Raw genomic sequence first — 23,023 nt, 5'->3', positions numbered from 1 at the left:
TCAAGGATTGTAAATGTATGTGTGTGCTCCTCCTTTTCCTGGCAACGTACTTGAATTACAAATTCTTCAGTCATGTAAGTAACGATTTCCTTGGTGTTTCCAGTGTACATTAAGTAATGGGTATCCGTGTAAGAGAGAGTGTATAATATGGTGCAAAGAGCCTTGGACAGGGAACCATAAAACCTATATTCTGGATTCAGATTCGCTAGATGTGTGAGTTCTTAGTCAACTTGTAAAAACTTGAATTTCCACACTTGTAAATAAGAAAAATATATTAATATGCTATTTGGTTCTGATAATCTAATGAAGCAATATATGTCCAAGGGCATTATAAATCATTGTGGACTTTACAAATTAATGATCTTTTCACATAATTCTTTCGCATACTGTTGATGCTGTCTTTTTAAATAATGAATAGCTTATTCCCCATCTGGATGTGTGTCATTTCTACAGTCTGTGGTGCAATCCTGGGTCAATCCTTTCCTCAACTGTTACTGCTTCTTTGGATGTGCAGCAGGTTAATCATGTGTTGAGAATAATCCACATATAAATACATTGACTCATACTTAATTGATCCCAAATCAAAGCTGATAGTCTCTCATGCACAGTAATATAATTTACACAATAACTATATGACTCCCCTTATCCCTCCCATCGCAGACCAGCTCGCAGGAATGGCCTGCCTAAAATGTACTCCAAGGGCTGGAACAAAATTTGGATAATTGAGCACTTCTGTTTTACAGCAGCAAAACAGAAATCTTCACCAAATAAATTAAAAGAAGTCATCTTGGACTGGCTAGCTTTGATTAAAGATTCAGCAATACCATTATAAATATGTAATTAATGAAAATGCTGATGGAGTGGATGGAACCCTCCTGTGATTCTTTCTAATGTGGGTTTGTTTAATATAGAGAATAGAGTAAATATAATGTACTGATTTATAAATTATGCTGAAAATAATTTTAACTTTTTGAATTAAAGAGCTTCTCATTTAGTTTTATAAGTATGAAGTGATTGTAGATTTCACCAGTGTGTACTAATTTTCTACATTCTCCAGGAGCTCGGTAGTTTGTTAGCTAAATTTCTGCTTTCCAACTATTTCTACTTTTTGTTTTAAAAATATAACATTCATATACTTGGACTAGTTGACTTAGTCAAACAAGTTATCTTTTTTTAGAGAGAGACTGGAAGGGAAGAATGAGGGGAAAATAAGAGAGAGAAAGAGAGATCGATTGGTTGTCTTCCACACGAGCCCCAATCCAAGCCAGAGATCAACCTGCATCGCAGGTATGTGCCCTTAACTGGGAGTCAAACCCACGATCCTCTGGTGCGAAGGCCAATGCTCACTGAGCCACGCCAGCCCGGCCTTGAACAAGTTATCTTTTATGAAAAGATTCAAGTGATTAATTTTGAGATAAAATAATTTCACCGATGTGAGATGTTGATCAAGTTAAACCATTTACCTGGCATTCCTGTGCACTGGCTTGCAGAACGAAGTAACACATGCACACTTTTTGAAGGAAACACACTCCCCAAAAAAAGTAGTAAGAAGTTCCCTCTGCAGCCATAGATCAGATACAAGCCAATTCACTCTGCCCAGTAAATCTATGTTGGCTAGAGAGCCATTTCCTAGACTGGGAATTGCTAGAGCTGCAAGGAATTTTTGTAGGGGGGTGATGTATGATCAGGGAAAGAGCAAAGGCAGTACTCAACCAGTCAGGAGACCAGACTTTGAGTCCTGATGTGGCTGGTGACCAGTGGTGAGAACATGTGCAAGCCATTTTTCTTCGTTTTCTTATCTCACACCTAAGAGTAAAAAAACCTTTGCTCTTCCCATCTCCAGAAATGCTCTGAACCTCACAAGCAATCACATACATGAGAGCATGTTGAAAAGAGTAAAATACTATACAGATATGGAAAACATAATGTTTGGCTTCTATTCCCACACATGAACTAGTGAAAGGAGCTGAGGACAAAGAACATGCAAGAGTAGCTCAGCTCTTGGTTCCTTGGATATAAGAGTTTTGTTGTTTTTGTTTTTTTTTTTTTTTGAAGAAGAAGAGATTTAAAATTTTGTTAAGACTATTTACACTTAATAAACATTTTTATTGAGCACCTGTAGGTATTTATAGAACATTATGATCACTCTTACAAAGAACAGAGAATACAAAGGTGATTAGGTGGACTTCCTGTATCCAAAGAAGCTTAAAAACTAAATGAAAGAAACACTGTGGAACTAGAAAGTTGCAAGTAAATTCTATGAGACATGAGCACAAGCATGGAGGAGGAAAGACTTGGACCACAACGTGAAGGATGAATAAGAGTTTGAGAAGTGGAGAAAGAACAGAGGGAATAGTCCTTCTGGGTGTAATAACAGTATGAGCACAGGGCAGCAGTATGAGTGTGTAACACACTGGAAAGATGAAGAGAAGAAATGCTGAGACATTGGATGCAATGGGGGGAATGCAGCGAGAAATTCAGTACATTGGGGTGAAATTAGAGGCTCGCAAATACTTCATTGTGTGCACTTGCTCTCTGCCCACCAAAATACTCAAATTTTGGTCCAGATATATTCAAATTCTAGAGTCCAGACTTTCCACTTTAGATCCTGTTGATTCAACGTTCCATCTGAGCAGCTCTGGAAATGTTTGGCCCTTCTCTTCTTCCTAGAAAATGTTCAGAGACAGTGCATCCAAATTAGATATTACTTTGATTAAATTGCCATTGAGCTCAATAAAAAGTTTTCTTCATGCTCTGTCATCCAATAAACAACTAAGTATAAACCAAAAAAAATTACATATGGACAGAACATTAAATAACTGAACTTAAAAACAATTTCAAACAGCCTATTGCCTAAAAGTGAGTCTGAAATAAAGTGCACACAGAGCATGAAGTCCAAGCCAGAAAACCAGGATCAGTCAACAAGTCCAAAGGATAGGCTCAGGGTAAAAAACACAATACTAAGACAATAGTAAGTCACCAATTTGCGTGAGAAAGAGGAGAGGTTAGAAGGAACCTAAGGTATGTTCCTGACTGTCTTGAGTGAAATCAAAATGCCGTCAACACTGTAGGTATTGTTAGCTTGTATTGAACTGGTTTAAGGTTAAAAAATTGTAAATGGATGACTTTCTGTAACATCCATTGAACTACTAAGGACTCTTCTTGTTTCTGAAAAATATCTCTGGTATATAAAGCAAACAAAAATAGAACTTGTTTATTTACTTTTAAATTTTAATTATTGACTCTATTGCAGATGTCCCCCAACACCCCCACACACACACACACTCACCTTGGCCATTACCACACTGTTGTCTGTGTCCATGGCTATGTATATCTGTTCTTTGGCTAATCTCTTCACCTTTTTTCATCTAGTGCTCCATATTCTCCTCCCCTCCGATTTCTGTCAGTCTGTTCATGTGTCCATGCCTCTGGTTCTATTTTGTTTATCAGTTTATTCTGTTCATTAGATTCCACATATAAGTGAGATCATATGGTATTTGTCTTTCTCTGTGTGGCTTATTTTGCTTAGCAATATAAGAGTTCCTTCTTTTTCACAGCTATGTCGTATTCCATTGCATAGATGTACTGCAGCTTTTTTAGGCACCCCTCTACTGATGGACACCTAAGCTGTTTCCAGATTTTGGCTATTGTAAATAATGCTGCTATGAACATAAGGCTGCATATATTCCTTCTGATTGGTGTTTTGGGATTCTTCGAATATTTTCCCAGAAGTAGGATTGTTGGGTGACAAGGCAGTCCATTTTTAATGTTTTGAGAAAACTTCATACTGTTTTCCACAGTGCCTGAACCACTTTGCATTCCCACCAACAGTGTCTGAGAGTGCCCTTTTCTCTACATTCTTGCCAGCACTTGTTGTTTATCAATTTATTGATAGTAGCCATTATGGCATATGTAAGGTAATATCTCATTGTGGTTTTAATTTGCATCTCTTTGATTATTAGTGACACTGAATATTTTTTCATATGCTATTGGCCATCTGTATGTCCTCTTTGAATAAGTGCCTATTCAGGTCCTTTGTCCATTTTTAAATGTGGATTGTTTGTCTTTCTGGTGTTGAGTTGCATAAGTTCTTTATATATTTTAGAAATTAACTCTTTATCATATGTGTCATTAGCAAATACATTCTCCTATACAGTGGGTTCCCTTTGAATTTTGTTGATGGTTTGTTTTGCTGTGCAGAAGCTTTTTAGTCTGATGTGGTCTCATTCGTTTGTTTTTTCCTTTGTTTCCCTTGCCCCAAAATATAATTTATTAAAGAATATTAAAGTGACTAATATAACACTATAATAATATGACAATCAATGAAAGAGTTGGATAACTAAGATTCAGTATAAAGAAGCAACAATCAGGTCCAAACACCATGGTAGCAAGGCTTCATGGTCCTTTAGAGACCAGAGCACTACCTGACCCAGCTCCCTGGGTCACGTTTCTTCTCCTGGGTCAATCAACTATGTCCAGCAGGTCAGAGTCATATAATCCCGAAGGACAATCTATGTGGGGTAGATAACCTAAGAGGTGGCTAATATATTTTCACACAGTCAGTGATTAAATACGTATGTGAAAGTAACATTTGGTTGTAGAAAGAAGGCATATCCTAGCTCAAAATCAAGCAGAGAAAATAACTACTGCATCGTACAGGACCTTTCAGATGGGTAAAGTTAAACCACTAGATTTCCCATATCCTTCTGCTTTTTTGAGGGCATTCCTTGCTTTAATGACTCTCCAAATGAAGCCAGTTTATGGCATAGGTTTAAGCTATTTGTGCAGTAGCTTATGAAGCCAGATAATGGCAATGACAAATATCTGGCTTTTGAAGTTTCCAAGTACCTAAAACAGTACCTGTATATGGAGGCACTTAGCATTGATTAGATAACTTTTTTAACAAATGAAGAAATGCTTTCTCTGGTAACTTACAACTTGCAGAGATTTCTGGAATACAGCAGCCTTTTGACTGGACATTATAGGCAGTGAATACAACTGTCTCAAAACAACCTTACAATGGCTGGTCCACAATCGAATAAAGCTCAGGATTGTCTACAGGAGTCTAAGTGTTCCTGGATGAGAAAGCACATCAACTGAGAGGAAGTCAGGGTATCTTCCTAGATCCAATAGAACCTCTTGAGTCATAGGCTATCATATTGTTCTATAGAGCAAGCAATCATTGTAAAGTCAATTGCATGATGGTTTTATCCCTTATTATTACATTTCCTATTGCCTAGGGCTTTCTACTAGAGGCATTCTTTTTGAAAATTCAATAATATTATTAGTTGTATCCACTTCCTTTACATGGCTATAGTATATATTTGGCTTTGTTCCTGTATTTTATCAGCAGCTGGTCCTCAGGCACAAAAAAATTTGTAGCATAGCACAATAGATAGTGACCAGAATAAGCCAAGACCTTTAGAGTACCACCAATGCAAACTTAATAAATGCTGAATTTTTGCTTCTGGACAATCTTTTGCAATGCCACAGTTTAATTCTCAATATAGCATAAAAACGAGAACCATTTGAACTATCTTCAGAGTAAATGTATTAGTGATACAGAGAGGTAAGAAATTAAGCCATTTCCCTACTATAAGAGAATAACAGCACCAAAATCAAAGGGCACCATTGTCAGAGCTCAAAGCTTGGGCAATTACCAACTGTCCATAAACCTTGTTTCCACTCAAGGTCAATATTTTTTTTCCCATTTGTGGAACCCCTTCTTGTTAAACTACTTCCAAAAATTGACTTAAGTAAAATAATGTACCTCTAGGGAGAGACTCTTTTATTTTAAACTCCTATGACCTACCCACAGGGAAGAGAGTAATCAATCGGCTCAGTTGCTTCCATTATCCTCACTACTGCTCTTTTGAGTGCCCCAAAGTTAACTCTCCCAAAAGGCATAGGTGATTCAATGATTTCAGGACAGCAGGAAGCAGAACACTTTCCTCCCTAAGATATTTCTTAAAGGGGCTTTTCAGTCATCTTCCTTATATTCTGGGAGTTCTAAAAAGTTGGCAATTAAAGAACTGCTTTAGTCATTAAAATTTTTGACAATTCATACACTACAGAAACATATTTAGCCCAGCATTTTCTAAGGCATTGACCATGAAATGATTTGTTTCCGAACATGTCCCGAGGAGCATGTTCCATGCTTTGGAAGATGCCATCATGGAGGATTGAGAGTGCCTAGTGAAGAGCCCGCAGGTGGTGCTCACTCTTGAAGACACCGAATGTCTGATAATCAGTGCATTTCTTTTTAGAACTACTATCTTGCATATAACTCCCTCTGCCCCACCCCACCAGGCCTGTGAACCCATCATGACTCAGAGACCAGCAAAATCTCAATTGACCAGGTGTGATTTTAACTGAAGCTAAACAGTTTCAGTAGCATGTCTCAGAGCCTGAGAGATGTGTACAACATGCTACCATATTTGAGAACAGAAATGTATAATTTGCTCCTTGGGAAAGAAAAAGAGACCACCAGGATGCGTGATCAACTTACGTATGTACTCCACAGCTAGAGCCCAATAATACATTGGAAGAAAGTATAATTTAGAAAAAGAAAAAGTGGGGAGGAGGAAAGAGAAATGAGGAGGAGATTAAAAAAATGTTTAGAAGAAAAGAAAAACACCATTCAAAAGAAGCCCACTGAGAAACTTTTATCAGCTTAACATGGAAGGACAGGATGTTTGGGAGATTTTACAGAGAGAGGGAGATTAATTTTATTTCCCATGATTGAGAGAGTTATGGGCCCTTTCACCTGGAGAGCTCAGTCCTGAAGTTCATTAATACTGTCGAGGCCTGTGGGACACTTTTGAGCTGAAGAAAGCACTTACCCCTGTATTGATAATACAGATAACAGAGTAAATCCAGTACAGAGGTTAATTTTCAGGAGGAATCAGACGAACAAGGATAGCTTGAAGATGGTTTTTAGTCAGAGTAACACATTTCTAACATCTCAGTACAGACTTCTGTGGATTGCCTCTGTACAGAGTTATATGTTTCATGTACAACTGAGTAACACTAAACATTATACAACTATGCTAAATTGCTTAGAACTAATTAGAATCCTGCCCACTACCCTAGTTCACATTCTCTGAGGTAGTCAGAAAAAAAAAATGCTTTTTTATATCAATGAATAAATTTTTTTAATGTGTCACTTGGACTGAAGCTCACCTTGGTCAAACCTTATGACTATGGAAATCCTAAACTAGCCATGATCTTTTAATAGAACAGTTGGTTCAGTCTTTCTCTTTATCCCCACTTTGTACATGATTGACAGGGGGCTCATTAATATTGAAGACTCCATGGAAGCCTGTTTGCCAATAATGTGGTCTTGGAAATCAAGGTGATGAGGCTATTTCTGGGAACAAAGGAGTAGTTACTGAAGGCAGTCATGGAAAAGCTCCCAAAGATATTTTAGGTTATATATGGATTCACAGTCTACATAATACAGTCCTATAATAGAACAGTCTGTTGTGCTGGATTCAATTCCATCCTCTATTCTGCAGGTAGCATAATTTATCACAACCCCAACTAATTCTCCCTACACATGTGTGTACATTGCACTACTTCTAATTGTCATTATTTATTGAGTAATATATTATGTGCTGGACACCATGCTAAGGGCATCATGTACATGTTTTATTTAATACTCACAACCATATAAGTTAAATACTAGTGTTATCCATGTTTTACAGATGATGAAATAAAGACCCTGAGACTTAAGTAATCTGTCCACATAATTTATGACTCAAATCCAGGTCTTCTTGACTCTAGAATGTGAGTTCTTAAAAGCAATACTCATTTTATTTACAATAATAAATATAAGGAATTTGATACAAAAACAAAATAAGGTTTTGTTTAGTTGCATGCCTTCTTTATGTCCACCAGTGAACTAGGAGGTCAAAATAAAAAGATGAATTGTCATTATTTTTACCTCCAGTTATTCATCGTTTAAATAAAGAATCAGACCTATATGCAAAAAATATTTTACAGTGAGGTGCATGTCATGATAGTGGGGAGATGCTACAACCCCAATTATAACAATCCAGATTTAAAAGTTGGTTTTTGGGCATAGATAATGCCTGTGCTAAGTTTTCAAAGTGAATTTGTATTAAAGCTTGAACCAGTTTCACAGTGGTTAAGAACAAGCCAAAGGGAATAAGATAAATCTGTATTATTCCACATGTCAGACCCTTGACATCCAATGACAATTTTCTCAAATCCCCATTGGACATCTTGTAGAAGACCATATGCTCTTCAAGATATTTTTCAACTTCTGGAAGCCTTACATAGTTAACCTCCAGCTTAGACACCTGCTGCTCTTCATTTTCTGCCTTTTTTCTTGAGTCTATTCCATTATCTCAGCTCTGATACCTGCCAAAACCTAGGATTCTGCCTTGTCCACACCCCCTTTTCCACCTGTCCACTCAAAATAAGCCACTAATATAAATCTGCAGAGTTTTTACTGAAGTTTTGTGAATCATGGAGAAGAGGTTACACCATTACATCAAGAGCAAATAAATTTCAATCATACACAGTTGATTCTCATTATTTGCAGTAGTTGTTACAAACTAAACACTGAATTAGCAAATACTGAATCATTGCTACTAGAAGAGAACAGGGTTAGGGTCTTGTGAATCTCTGGCTACAACATTTTTATCAACCATTTGATACTTAACTTTGTTTTATGTGTGTTTCTGTTTACAGGCACTGTATTTAAGCCCAGCCGGTGTGGCTCAGTGGTTGAGCATTGACCCATGCACCAGGAGGTCGCTGGTTCGATTCCCCATCAGGGCACATGCCCAGGTCATGGGCTCAATCCCCAGTAGGGGGCATACAGGAAGCAGCCAGTTGATGTTCTCCCTCGTCGATGTTTCTATCTCTCTCTCCCTTCCTCTCTCTCTAAAAATCAATACAGGAATATAAATGTTTTTAAATAAGCACTTCATTTAATATATATTAATTCATTAACACTGAACCCACAGCCAGCAGCACTCTACTTCCTGCCTGAATGAAGCTCATCCAGCACACGTATTTTCCCTGGGAGGCACATCACAGCCTTTTTGTACTTAGGAACACCAGACAGCACTCAGCATTATGCTTGGGGCCCAATTTAAACATCAAAATCACCAACAACCATGCAAAGAATGTATCATTAAATATATTGCAAAACAAACAAACAAAAAACATGCTTGTTTGCAGTCTGAAAGCTGAAACAAGGTGACATCGTTCATTGACCTCAGCTGGAAAGAAACTTGTGTAATGATTTAAAATTTTTGCTATTCTGGCATGTCTGAGAATGACCGCCAAATTGCCAGGTGTGTGGATATTGGAATTACAAATAAATTTCAGCAAGTAGGCAAATTTGCAAATACAGAATCTACAAATAATGACTATCAGCTCTATTAGACACTCCCTTACTAAAATCCATCAGCACCTTCTTGCTGGCTTTCTTCCCACTTCTCCCTTAATTGTCTCAGCCTCTTACTACCATTCTGCTGGTTTATTTCACTCCCTTAAATTTCCCACCTTATTTTCTCCTTCAGTTCTCTGAGATTACCACTCCTGATCTAAATTATTGTCATTCTGCTATGAGAAATAGCATGTCCAAAGCCATCCTTTAAGAAATACATCTAACAAATGATTACGCGGAACCAGCAATGACTCTCAGATTATAGTCTTTTCTATAATATATTGTATTAGTTTCCTAGAGCTGCCATAACAAACTACCACACACTGGGTGGCTTAGAACAACATACATTTATTGTCTCATAGGTCCGGATATTGGAAGTCCACAATCAAGGTGTTGGCAGGACCATGCTCCCTTCAAAATATGTAGGGGAGAATCCTTTCCTGCATCTTTCTAGCTTCTGGTACTTTGACAGCAATCCTTGTCATGCCTTGGTTTGCAGCTTTAGCATATCGTCAATTTCTATCTCCACCATCAAGTGGCATTCTCCCTGAATGTGTCTGTGTCTTTGCATCTCTGATCACTTTTCTTTGGAGTTTTCACCTTAGAGAAGAAAGGCTGGTGGATTTTGCAAGCTGGGGAATGTTCTATCAGATTTCTGAGCTGTTTGTGTATGGGCAGTCAGGAAGCACTAGACATTACCTGTACATAAGTATTATGCATTCAGGAAGTTTGCAGTGACAGCTAACTTTCTGCTCCACTGTCCACTTGAGAATTGTTTCCCTACTTGATGATGCCCTCAACCCAGGATGATAGGAATGTATTTCTTCAAGTCTTTTGTGAACACATGACCTGCCCCCTCCATGAAGAACCCTACTTCTCTGCAAAGGAACTTGCCCCAGCAGCCAGATTTGTAGTACCTGACATTCCCTGACCATATTTGATCGGACATGGAGTGCACTAAGCTGGATCATTAACATTTTCTCTCTCAGAAGTTTGTTTTTATGAGAGAGAGATGCTGATTATGCTGGTTAGTTAAATTAAAAACAGCTAAATTTGGCAGCAAGGAAATGATCTTTCGTTATATGCCCAGAGATGCAGAAAGAGAAAAATCAAACAGACTTGAAAGGAGATGCCAAAATGAAAGACCAAGAATTCCCACCCAAAGAAGGATCAGGACATGGCAACTTGGAGCCTGCTAATTCTTGTTGACATCCTCCTGGAGTCTCAAGGGCACTTTCTGCCACTGTGTTCCATGGGACACACCTGTGTCCAAGTAGCAAGCATTCCTTCCTTTTTCTTTCTTTTAACATTAGTTTGATTTATTTCTGCTCTGGAAAATTAGTAGCCTTCATTAAAATGAAACTCAGACCTTTCTATCATTTGTTAGTCTCCTATACAAGACAGGTGAGTTACTGACAGGCTAGCAGGAATTTCTTTAATCCTATAAAATATGATCAGGGATTATGATACATAAATGACTAAATTGTAATATGTCAATCGTATGATAAAAAAATAAGATATTTCTGACTATAAATAATCAAACTAATAGAGGTACTTTGTCTCCTGTCCATTTTTAATGACATATACATGAATAAATTTAGGGCACACCCTTCACGTCAGAACACTGCAAGTGAGACGGGTTCCTCTGTGCCTACTGCTCTGTTCTTTCCATGGCTAGTCCACCGGATTGTTTCTACCTCCTGCCAGGGGATAGAATGCCTTAAAAAGTGTAACAAAGAACTGGTTTTCATTCCAACTTGTCATTTCACACTGACATTAGGCTTAATGAGTTTCAGTTGTCATCATGTTTTGTTAAAACACAAACCTTATGTTCTATTTATCATTGCTTTTTTTTTTTATGACATTTTTAAGGTTTCCTAAACTTTTATATCAGATACGATGTATTTGCCGTGGAGCATTTTTATTGTCACAGCACTCAGGAGTTAGCGTTTAAATGCTGTAATCATGTTCCACAACAGAGGTATTCATTCATTCATTCATTCATTCATTCATTCATATATACTCCAAGTTTTGTGGACTATTCTCCAGAGGTAATGTCATTTTAAGGCACTTGCCCTGCTTTTAAGAATCTTACAACTTAGCAGGAAAGCTAAGTCATGTACACAAATCAATCTAGTTAAGCTGGAAAACACAAATCCCTTAAGAGAGCATTCAGAGACCAAGACAGTGACACTTCTGGATAAGCAGATTCGAACATATTTTGTGAAAGAGTAACACTGGAAATATGAGACATTGAAAGAAGATATACTTGGTAATAAGATGAAGGTAAAAACTAAAAAATGGTGAATATTTACTTTTTTTGGCTTTTCAAAAATTAAAATAATAGATGTTTTCTTTTAAATCCAGTTAAAATATACATCATTTTTTGTTTTTACTGATCGATTCAGTTCTTTTAGTAATCCTGTGTTTATCAACAAACCTCAAGTCATTTTCACCTTCGCTCAGAGCCTTCCCTAATGGAACCAAAGTCCTCCCGTAGTCATAAGGACTTTGAAGTCAACATACACCTCGTCCCTTTTCCAGGGGGCGTAGAGCCTGTTGCTAAGCCTTCCGGTTCCCTGAAAGTTCCTTTAGCAGAGCAAACAACTGCCTTTCCTTTACATGTCTTGGTCATAAGCAAAACCCCAGGAAACAGAACCCCATTATGAATCAAAATGTATTCAGCAAAAAAAAAAAGGACTCAAGGTAGAAATGTATGTCTTACATTGAAGGACATGTGTTTATACTCAAAGTCCATGGGGGAGGGAGGGAAATCATTTAAGCTCAAGTAAGAATTCAGCTAATCTGTTATTTCATATGTATGTTTTTTCAAAGTGATAAAAATATCCCTCTTGAGATTTTGTAAGTCTGAATTGAATACTAGCAGGAAATTCAAGAAGGAAGACGGCTGAAACCCCAAGTTTGAGTTATGTGAAATAAAACATCTTTTGACTCCCAAAATCTGTAACATTTCAGGGGCCTAACTGAAATAAAATCTGCCTTGGTTTACATGTAAACTCATGCACTAGACAGTCCAGGTTTAAGCTATTCAATTCCTTATCCAAGGAAGAGAAAGATGGGAAACTGATATTTAGTCCACATTTTTCTTTTCTTCTGTCATCTTGTTTGAAGGAGAAACATCATGCATTATAGATGTACTGTTTTGTGAGCTGAAAGTCTTCCCTTATCAACACTCAATTCCCATCTTTCCCATCCCAGACAGAATTATAAAAGAGCTCCCTGTGAATATACTGATGGAAATATGCAAGCTCGTTGCACAGTTATAAAAAGAGAAGAATAGATTTGATCACCTGAAAGGAGCAAGGGTTTCTCTTTCTGGAACTAGGAGAGGCCAGGTCACTCTGACCTTGGCAGATCGGTTCACAAACCTCGAGAGGCCCTGAAACATGAACAACTTTATTTCAGCAAGTCTGGGGCTGTGATCCAGACCTGCAATGTGAGAGTTTGCTCTTGTAATAACACAAAGACATCGGGCTAAGAGGACAAGAGGGGACTGGCATCCAGCCTACAGGCCGGTGCCATGATATACTTCTGGAATAAGTAACACACTTTTCTAACTCACACAAAAGCCACGGGCCAGAAGGACTTTGCCAGCTCTAATGGAGTGATTTTTCTAGTTCTCACGGAGTCAAGCTATGGTCTTGTATTGGCCTAGAACCGGATACCAAAGGAACATTATTTAGTTTCATATAAATGGCAATAAATAAGAAGTGGAAATAACATAACATTTTAAACATTTACAATGCTCCTGGCACTGTGTTAGTTGATTTCATGCAATCTCATTAAACTCTTCCATAAACTTTATAAGGTAGATGCTATTACAAAGAACCCTCTAAACATCTTTCACCTAAATGACTCCATAGATGAATCAACATCCTCCACACCCTCAATAAAACATACTAAACAGGTTTCATCATCACTGAACACTTGTAGCTGCTAGGCTTCTCTTCAATACTAAAGGCTACTGAAAAGTGTTCATCTCTCCATGCAAAGTTTAGGTTTTATGCTACTAAGAAACAGTTGAGTTGGATCCTGAGCCTTTGGTCAGTTATATTGTTTTGAAATTACATTATTTAAATAACTTGGAAACCAAAAAGACAGAAGTTTCCAAAGAAAGAAAGTTGTTTTCTACAAACATTAAGTAGAATATTTTGGGAGCCCAATAAAGATGAGTCAACAAAAAGAATAGCTGTTGGATTATACGTTTGTGCAGACACTCTATAGTGCTGGGTAATAAAAATAGAGAAAGATTGCATAGATTGCTTCAGAAGTGACTAGGTCCTCACTCATTTGAAAGAATCTAGGACTGAGCATCATAGAAGATATATAATGGGTATGGTTTATGCAGGAATGCATGGAAGTTCAATTAGCAGACTTATACTAAATGTTTTTTTACTTTTCATCCAACTTTTGGCAAGTGAGTATATATTTAAGTTATAATCAAATGCTTAAAATGTGTATACATCACTTTTCATGATTGATCACTAACATTTTAAGAAAGCTTCTACTGTATTATTAACATTACAGAGATGATGAAAATGAGTCAGCTTGTTAATTAAGTTGAAAAAAAAAAAATCACAGCCAAGAGACACAGAGCCAGGATTGGAACCTTAGTGCCCACTTTTACTCGGTCTATATACAGGCTTAACATACATCTTAAGGTGTTGATGATTCGACCTCTACCCAGATCTGCTGACTCATCTATTGCCAGCACCTCTCTCATATTCTACACTGTAGCCGTGATTCACTCCCTTCAGTTTTCCAACTGCTCTATGTTCTATCAATCTGACTTCTAAGCCTTTGAACTTGAACCATCTATCAAAAATATTACTTCCATTTCATATTACCTGGAAAACATTTATTCAACAGCCCAAAGGTCTTAAAATTGGTGCCATTTCTTCTGGGATGATGTCTATCACTTCCTTCTTTCTTAGTATTAGCCCTTTTGACATAGAACCTTTATTTAAGTCATATACACATATATGATTTTAAATGGATTTTTAGACAGAGAGGAAGAATGAGGGAAAGAGAGGGAAACATCAATGTGAAAAGGAAACACTGATCGGCTGCCTCCTGCATGCCCCCTATTGGGAACTGAGACTGCAACCCTGGCATGTTCCTGACCCTGACTGGGAATTGAACCAGTAACCTTTCAGTGCACAGGGATGACCCCCAACCCACTGAGCCACACTGGCCAGGGCAGACTTTTATATTTTTAATCACATTATTTATTGCCTGTTACTTATCCTCCATCCCAATTAGAGCACATGCTATTTTAGCTTAAGAACTCTGTTTAGCTCATCATTTTATATATAGTACCAAACATAGCGCCTGGCATCTAGTTGATGATCAATACATGTTTGTGGAAGGAAATCATAAAGAAAGACACTCTGAGAATATTTTAATAAGTCTTTTCAAAAGATCAGAAAGTGCCCTGGCTGGTTTTGCTCAGCGGTTAGATTGTCAGCCTGCGGTCCAGAGAGACCTGGGTTTAGTTCCCGCTAAGGGAGTGTACCTTGGTTGCGGTTTGTCCCTGGTCCTGGTTGGTCGTGAGGGTGGCAGCCACTCGATCTGTCCCTTTCACGTTGATGTCTCTCTCTCTCTCTCTCTCTCTCTCTCTCTCTCTCCCTCCCACTCTATCTGAACAAAAAAAATGAAAAAATGTCCATCCTCGCATGAGGATAAAAAAAAAAAAGATCAGAAAGTTATAGTCTCACCAAGAGATTGCAAACTGTAAGAATTCAAAGCTGGTAGTAAAACATAGTGTTACACATCCTCATCTTAAAGATTTGATGTCTCTTAAAATCAATTGATTTAAAAATAATTTTTACTCTTTCATGATCAATACATTTAAAATAAAATTAAAACATGTAAAAATGAACTAAGATTCTCAGGGAAAAGCTTTATGTTCTACATATTTAAAAAATGTTTAGTTTCACTACATGAATTGCATTATTTCAGACTCTACTAATTAAAATGTATAATTATTCAGTCATGAAATTACCTTATGAATTTCAAGGATTAAAAAACTAAAATTTCAAAGCCAAAGAAGAGTAAAAAAAAAAAATGAATGCAGGAGAAATATTTATCTGATTTAAAAGAATTACTCAAGTTCATTAGAAGCATTTATCTGCATAAAAGTAATCAATAGTCTAATTGCATCTCATTGTCTTCTGTTCTTTAAAGCAAATTTCTTAGCAGGTTTTTAATGCAATTCTTTTTTAACCTAGAGTAGGCTAACCAAAAAATAATGAAGTTAATTTTAAAGAGTATAATTTTATCTTTTAATCAATTCAAACTATCCCATTTCAAGTTATTTTCTACCTTTTTTTCTACAATACGCATAAAGAATAATCATATATGCAGTTATTCATTTATTCATTCTTCCAAGTCCTTTTTAAGCACCTAGAATCTAGCAAAGGACAAACAGACACAATCCACCTTCTCACGGAGCTTATATTCCTTGGAGACAGAGAAGTACACAGAGCAAAGTGAAGAGGGGCAAGTGCTCTCTGCTGAAAATAAAAGCATGCGATGTGACACAGAGTTATTTCAAACTGAATAATCAGAGAACATTTTTCTAAGGAGGAGATGTTTAAACGAAGACTGAGAGGTAGGGAGGAGCCAGCCATTTCGAAGTCTAGGAAAGGCATTCCAAGCAGAGAAATAGCTAGACCAAGGGCCTGGTGGCATAGCAGAGGGGACAGCATAACACGCGATCAGGTCAGAGAGATGAGCAGGGATTGGTTATGTAGAGCTTTGTAAGCTAAGAATATAAATTGTATTTTAAGGGTAATTGTGTGTCATTGGAGATTTTTAAGGAGATAAGAATAGAATGTGATTCCAAGTTCCTACCATACTATATAGAGATTGGTTTAGCAGAGACAAAATTGGGAGGAGGGGAGCATAATGGAAATCAGCTGAGTCATTTCAGTTGTCAACACTAGACTAACTGGTAACACCGGGGATAGAACAGAGTGGGAAATTCTAGGACATTTTGAAGTAAGAGTCTATAGAACATAGAGATGTTCATCAAAAAATTTAAAGTAGAACCACTATTTGATCCAGCAATTCCACTTCTAGGTATATTTCCAAAGGAACTGAAATTGGTATCTCCAAGAGATATCTGCGCACCAACATAAAAGTAACCTAAATATCCATCTACAGATGAAGTGATAAAAAAAAAAAACCATGATATACATATATACTAATATAATGACAATTATATAATAATATAATATAATGAAATATGTTCTGCCATAAATAAAAAAGAAATCCTACCATTTATGATGGATGAACCTGGAGGCACTGTGCTAAGTGAAATAAGCCAGATCAAAAAGACAAATACTACATAATACCACTTATATGATTAAGCTAAAATAGCCAAAGTCACAGAAATAGAAAATGGAATGATGGTTGGTAATGGCAGAACAGGAAAGGAAGAAACAGAGAGGCAATAATTAAGGAGTGCAAAGTTCTAGTTATACAAAGTAAGTCCTAGACACCTACTAACTAGCATTGTGCCTACAGTTAAAAATCCTGTATTGCATTCTTTAAAATATGCTAAGAGGATAGATCATATGTCCAATGTTCTTACCACAAAATCAGCAGCAGCAGCAGCAGCAGCAGCAGCAGCAGCAGCAAAAGGCTGAGAGTACATTTTTGGAGATAATGAATAGGTTTATGGCACAGATTGTGGTGATGGTTTTTACAGATGACTACTTATCTCCAAATTCACCAAGTTGTATATATTGATTATGTATATATTAATTAAAAATAAATTAATTAAAAAATAAAGTGAAAAGCTTGTCATTTCTTTTTTTTTCCAGCCAAGTCAGCTGATCTGGAGCAGATGCCAAGCAAGCAGATGAGTGAATCAGTACTGGGTTTTCCTGGCCAAGTAGGAACATTGAAGATGTTTGTGAGTGAGCATCATTTTCAGAGGGTCAATGAAAGATATAAAAAAATGTCCACTAACAAGGAAGATGTAAACTTTAATTTCCAGACATTTGGATTTTACAGATTTTTTTATTTTCCTATTAGGGTCATACACAAGAGTCTGTTTTGACTCTTTCCAAGTAAGGAAACTTAAAACAAAAAAAACAACAAAAAGCTCCACTTTATTATCATCATCATTTCATACTCCAAAATAAAGACCAAAGTGTAGGAAGGACACAACTTTGAATCAAGGACAGCCCTACAAATTAAATTAGTTTTCTAGAAAACTCACAATATCATTCTTATTTTCTTGTTTTATCCTTGATGAATGAAAATTTGTTCATGAACCAGCACAGCAAAACTGACCAACACTTGGCGAACGCTGGTGTAGAGCAGGAACATAGAAACGGCAGCTGATCTTGAATGCCAGTTCCGACTAGGATCATTCACGTGCTCTTGGGAAAATGCATGCTTTTCATGAACCTCTGCAAAGCGAGACATCTCACCTGTGTACTGCAGTAAAGCCCGACCTCACAGAGTTTCTGTGAATATCACGTTTGACCAGGTATGTAAAGTGCCTGCATAATTCCTGGATTGTATTAAGCACTCTTATATGGTGTTACTATTATTTTCCTCTTTACTGTCTGTGAAAATGCTATTAAAAATATTTTCTTCACTGTCTTGAAAGGAAACAGGTTAAAATCTTCACTAAGGTGTTTTTCAATTCTGGTGAAGCAGGGCAGGTTTCTTAGTGGTAAGACAAAAAAAAAACCTTAAGTAACATAACATGACATTATTTTATATTTGGTTCTAAAATGATAAGAACTCAATTGAATATTCAGTTAGAATTACTACAGAATCCCAATTTTTTATTACATCGCTACCTTACCAATATATTTTATTTCTGCAATTCTTTTAAAAAACAAAACAGTGTACATTATCCTTTGCTGTGTGTTCATTATAAATTTTGGTCAGTTCCAAGAATTCCAAAGTTAATCATTAGAGAATCTAAGGAGCTGATTGTACAGATGTCTACTAGAAGTGTAGTTGGTCCTAGGATGTATTTTGTCATTTTCTTAAGTAAAAATACTTCACAAAGTCCTCACAAAGTTCAAATCAAACAAATATATGCAATAAGAAATTTAAATATTAATTTGTTCATTTCAGGTGGATATTGGGACTTTTTATGTTACCTTGAAATTGCAGCGGAAAGCTCAGAACTCATTCAGAATTTACAGAAAACATGCCCTAGGGATGCGATGGGAAGGGGGTACTTTCCCGGGCCACTGAGGACATGCTCTGAGAGAAACGGCACAGAAACGGAGGTTGTCTGCACATGGGGCTTTTTCTAGCACCAAATAGTGTGTCTTTCCCAACACCAAACAATTCTCCACCATCAATTGGGTGTTTGACAATTTAATTCAATTTTTTTTTTTTTTTTATCCTCACCAGAGGACATTTTTCCATTTTTTGTTCAGGTAGAGTGGGAGGGAGAAGAGGAACAGAGAAAGAGAGAAACATCGATGCGAAAGGGACACATCGGGTGGCTGCCACCCACACGACCAACCAGGGCTGGGGACAAACTGCAACCGAGGCACATGCCCTTAGCGGGAACTGAACCCAGGTCTCTCTGGACCGCAGGCCGACGCTCTAACCGCTGAGCCAAACTGGCCAGGGCTAATTCAATTTTGATACAAACTACCAAGAGTTAGCACAGACCTCAGAGGTTAAGGACGCATTCCCACAAAACTGCCCTCTCTTCAAATGCCCGCTGCAAACGAGCTACCAAGCTACCCGTACTCCTGCCCAGTGGACCGCGCATTTGAGGGTTCTCACAACTCCGTCCTCAGGTCTGATAATTCCATATGACTCAGAAAACTCAGGAAAGCACTTCACTTACAATGACGAGTTTATTATTAAGGATAACGCAGGAACCGCCTACTGGCAGAAATACATCGAGCAAGGTTTTGGGGGAAGGAGTGCAGAGCGTCCACACCCACACTAAGCACACCACCTTCCCGGCACAGTGACCTGCACACCAACCAGGAAAGCTCCCTAAACCCTGTTCCTAATAGTAAATAGAGGTTTCATTATGTGGGCATGGTTTCAATCTCCAGCCCCTTTCTGACCCTCAGAAGCTGGGAGGTGAGGCTGAAGGTATAAATCCTCTAATCATGTGGTTGTTTTTCTTGGGACCAAACCTCATCCTGAGGTTACCCAAGGGTTCACCAAGAGTCACCTCAATAGCATAGGAATAATAGCAAGAGTTTTAGGAGCTTTGTGCCGGAAGCTGAAGACAAAGACCAAATATGTGTCTTTAATTGTACTGCACTGCAAGGCAGGTACCCTTGCACCTTATGCCCCTTGCATGTTTGTTAGACAGTGACCTTCTAACTGTCCTCATGCCACTTCCAGAAAGAGGCAACTTCTGGCAAACCAGAGGGGAGGCATGGAACTTCTGTTGTTTTAATATCGGCCAGAGATGTCCTTAAGGGAAGGGAAGGTGAGAATTAACATAGCTCATTTGAGGGTACTGGGTAGAGCTTACTCTTCAATAAATTGGTTATTGATTTATCCAATATGTATATTTTTGAGCGCCACTAAGCCACATGCGGTTCTAACTGTGCTGCACACAACCGCAAACAAAGCAAAGTCCCCACTGTGTCTGTGGAGTGTACATCGCGACGGTGGAGACAGACAGCAAAGCAGCAAGCATGTGTCTATGAGTTATTGTTTTTCTTGTTTGTGCATGGGTTGCTTTCAGTTTTATGTTCCATGTATGAGTGAAATCGCATGGTTCTTAATTTTTTCTGTCTGACGTATTTCGTTTAGCATGATAGTCTCAAGATCCATCATGTCGTTGCAAAACAGACATCAGTATGGTTAGTACTGATATAACAAGAGAGGTGGGGGGTGGTAAGGGATAAAGGAGGTCAAATATATTGTGATGGAGTAAGATCTGACTTTGGGTGCTGGGCACACAATGTAATATTCAGATGACGTATCATAGAATTGTCACTTGAAACCTATATAATTGTATTAACCAGTGTCACCTCAATACATTTAATTTAAAATAAAGCAAAAAGATACTGAAGGAAATAAAAAGAAAAACATTTTAAAAATTTTAAAAAAGAAGTAGGCACATAGATGTAATAGCTACAAAGATAAGTGCTACAAAGGAAACAAAGCAGCCAAGGAGTGTGGGCAGTTGGGGTAGGGGGCAGGGTTATTTTAGCGAGACCCTCATTGTGGAGCTGAAATCTGAGTACAGATTTGAGAGGAAAAGTGGAAGCCAGCCACATGAAAATCCAGTGGACTACTTTTGCTATTTCTCAAAATAGAAATAAATACAGGGACTTTAACTAATGAAGAAAATCAGATGATCACAATGATAGTCTACAGTAGAAAAGGAGAGTTTGGAGAGTTTAATTATCTGACAGCTTGTCTTGTTTACATTTTACCAACAACCTTTCTTTGTGTAGAGATTTTAACAAAAATGAAAATAAACTCATATCCAATTTTCTGACTTTCACATACACTGATGTTATTTATATAACATGTTCTTTTTTAAGTCATGTAAACTGTATATTTATTACATTCTAATCAGTAAGTGGAAATCAATGATCCAATGATTCCTTAATGAGATTTGAGGGATGTGATGCTTCTTCTCGTTTTTCAAATGTGAAAATCTGAATTATATGGGTGAATAAACAATGGTGTAAACTGCCCTTTCTGGCCGGCAGAAAGACATATCCTACTGAAAAACTAGGTTATACAGGCACTTTGTGCAATCACTGTGTCCTTTAAAACCCACAAAATAGTCTGCTTATCTCTCTGATATGATGTTTCTCTTATTTGAATTATACTCCATTTAGGGTTTGACTTTTGAATGCTGTTGCACTGTCTGCTACTTCAGAACGGGAACTCAGCTTTAATCGCTGTTTTACTCTTCACCCAGCAAGGGGCTACTCAAAGTAAGTATAAGTAAATGTTTGCTTTATTTCATCTTAAATGCTAGCTTAGTTGATCATACATTTGGATTGTTCACCAATTAAAATAGAATAAAAAGTATTCATTGAAAGCTCTGACTCCCACCCCTGTCTCCATCCATCCATCGCCCTCTCCCACTTTGTGCCCAATAGTTAACTGCTTTGCTGGACATTTTTCAGTGTTTCTTTTGTAAGCATATGCAAATATAAATAACCATAAACCTTTATTTTCTCCAATTATACAAAAATAAGCATAGCCTCATACTGTTTTGTTTCTGACATTTTTAATCTAATTTAATAATTTGTGCTTCCATATCGGAACACCTTTATGTTTTTGTTACTATAGCTTCATAGTATTCTATTGAATGGATGTAGTTCTACTGTCCTAAACTGCATTGCCATTGAGAAGTTTTTGCTTTGTGGTAGGCAGAATTCTAAGACTATCACCAATGATAATGGTGATAATGCCCTTGCATAACCCCCCATCCCGTGAGTGTGGGAAGGACCTGTGCATATAGCAAAATTTCAATCCCATAGTCAGTTTACATTGTATCACAATTGACCTTAAGAGGTTATACTAGGTGGGCTTTATCAGACTGAGTAAATCCTTAAAAGGGACTGAATTTATCCTGAAGAAAGAGATTCAAAGCAAGAGAAAATTCTCCATGACTTGTTTTGAAGATGGAGGGACACATGACAAGACATGTGCACAACTTTTAATTGCTGAGAATAACCCAGAGCCAGAAAGAAAATGCAGATAGTACTACAACTAAAAGAAATTGAATTCTGCAAACAATCTGAAGGGACATAGAAGACAACTCCAAGCTGATAATACAGTTCAGCCAATACCTTGATTTCAACCTGATACATCCTGAACAGAGAACCCAGTTATGCCGTGGCTGTATTTCTGACCCACAAAAACTGTGAGATGGCCTTGGTTGGGTAGCTGAGTTGGTTGGAGCATCATTCCACACACTAAAGGTTGTGGGTTTGATTCCCTGTCAGAGCACTTAGCTAGGACTTAGGTTGCAGGTTCAATCCCCAGTTGGGGTGTGTATAGGAGGCAATCTATTGATTTCTCTCATTCTCTCTCTTTCTCTCTCTCTCTCTCTCCCCTTCCTCTCTCTCAAATCAATAAACATATCTTTGGGTAAGGATTAAAAACAAAACAAAAATGTGGGATTATAAATTCTGTTTTTTTAAGCCATTAACTTTGTAGTTGTTATATATCTCCACTTTATCAGTGTGTCTCTGGTGGGCTTTATTTGCTAAATTTTTTTCCGTGTAAACTTTTAACAATCCATTTTTATAGATCCTGAAAAATATAACCTGTGGTATACTTTTGAATTAGGGACAATTGAATTAGGGACATCTATTTTAAGCATTTTTAGATATTTCTATTTGAAGAAGGCATTCTCTTTGTTATGTCTCTATTATTGAATAGAGGAACGTATCCACTGAGGTATGTTGAATTTCCTATTATTTACCATAGATTTCTTTCCAAGAAACAGTTAACCTTGTGCCTTATTGTAGTTTCCCAGGGCTGCCACAAAGGTGCCACAAACGGGCTGTCTTAAACAACAGACATTTATTGCCTCAGGTGCTGGAGGCTACAAGTCCAAACTTCAGGTGTCAGCAGGTTTGAGCTCAT

Source organism: Molossus molossus, unplaced genomic scaffold, assembly GCF_014108415.1.
Source record: "Molossus molossus isolate mMolMol1 unplaced genomic scaffold, mMolMol1.p scaffold_m16_p_12, whole genome shotgun sequence".
NCBI classification, from domain to species: Eukaryota; Metazoa; Chordata; class Mammalia; order Chiroptera; family Molossidae; genus Molossus; species Molossus molossus.
This window is presented reverse-complemented; position numbering follows the sequence as displayed.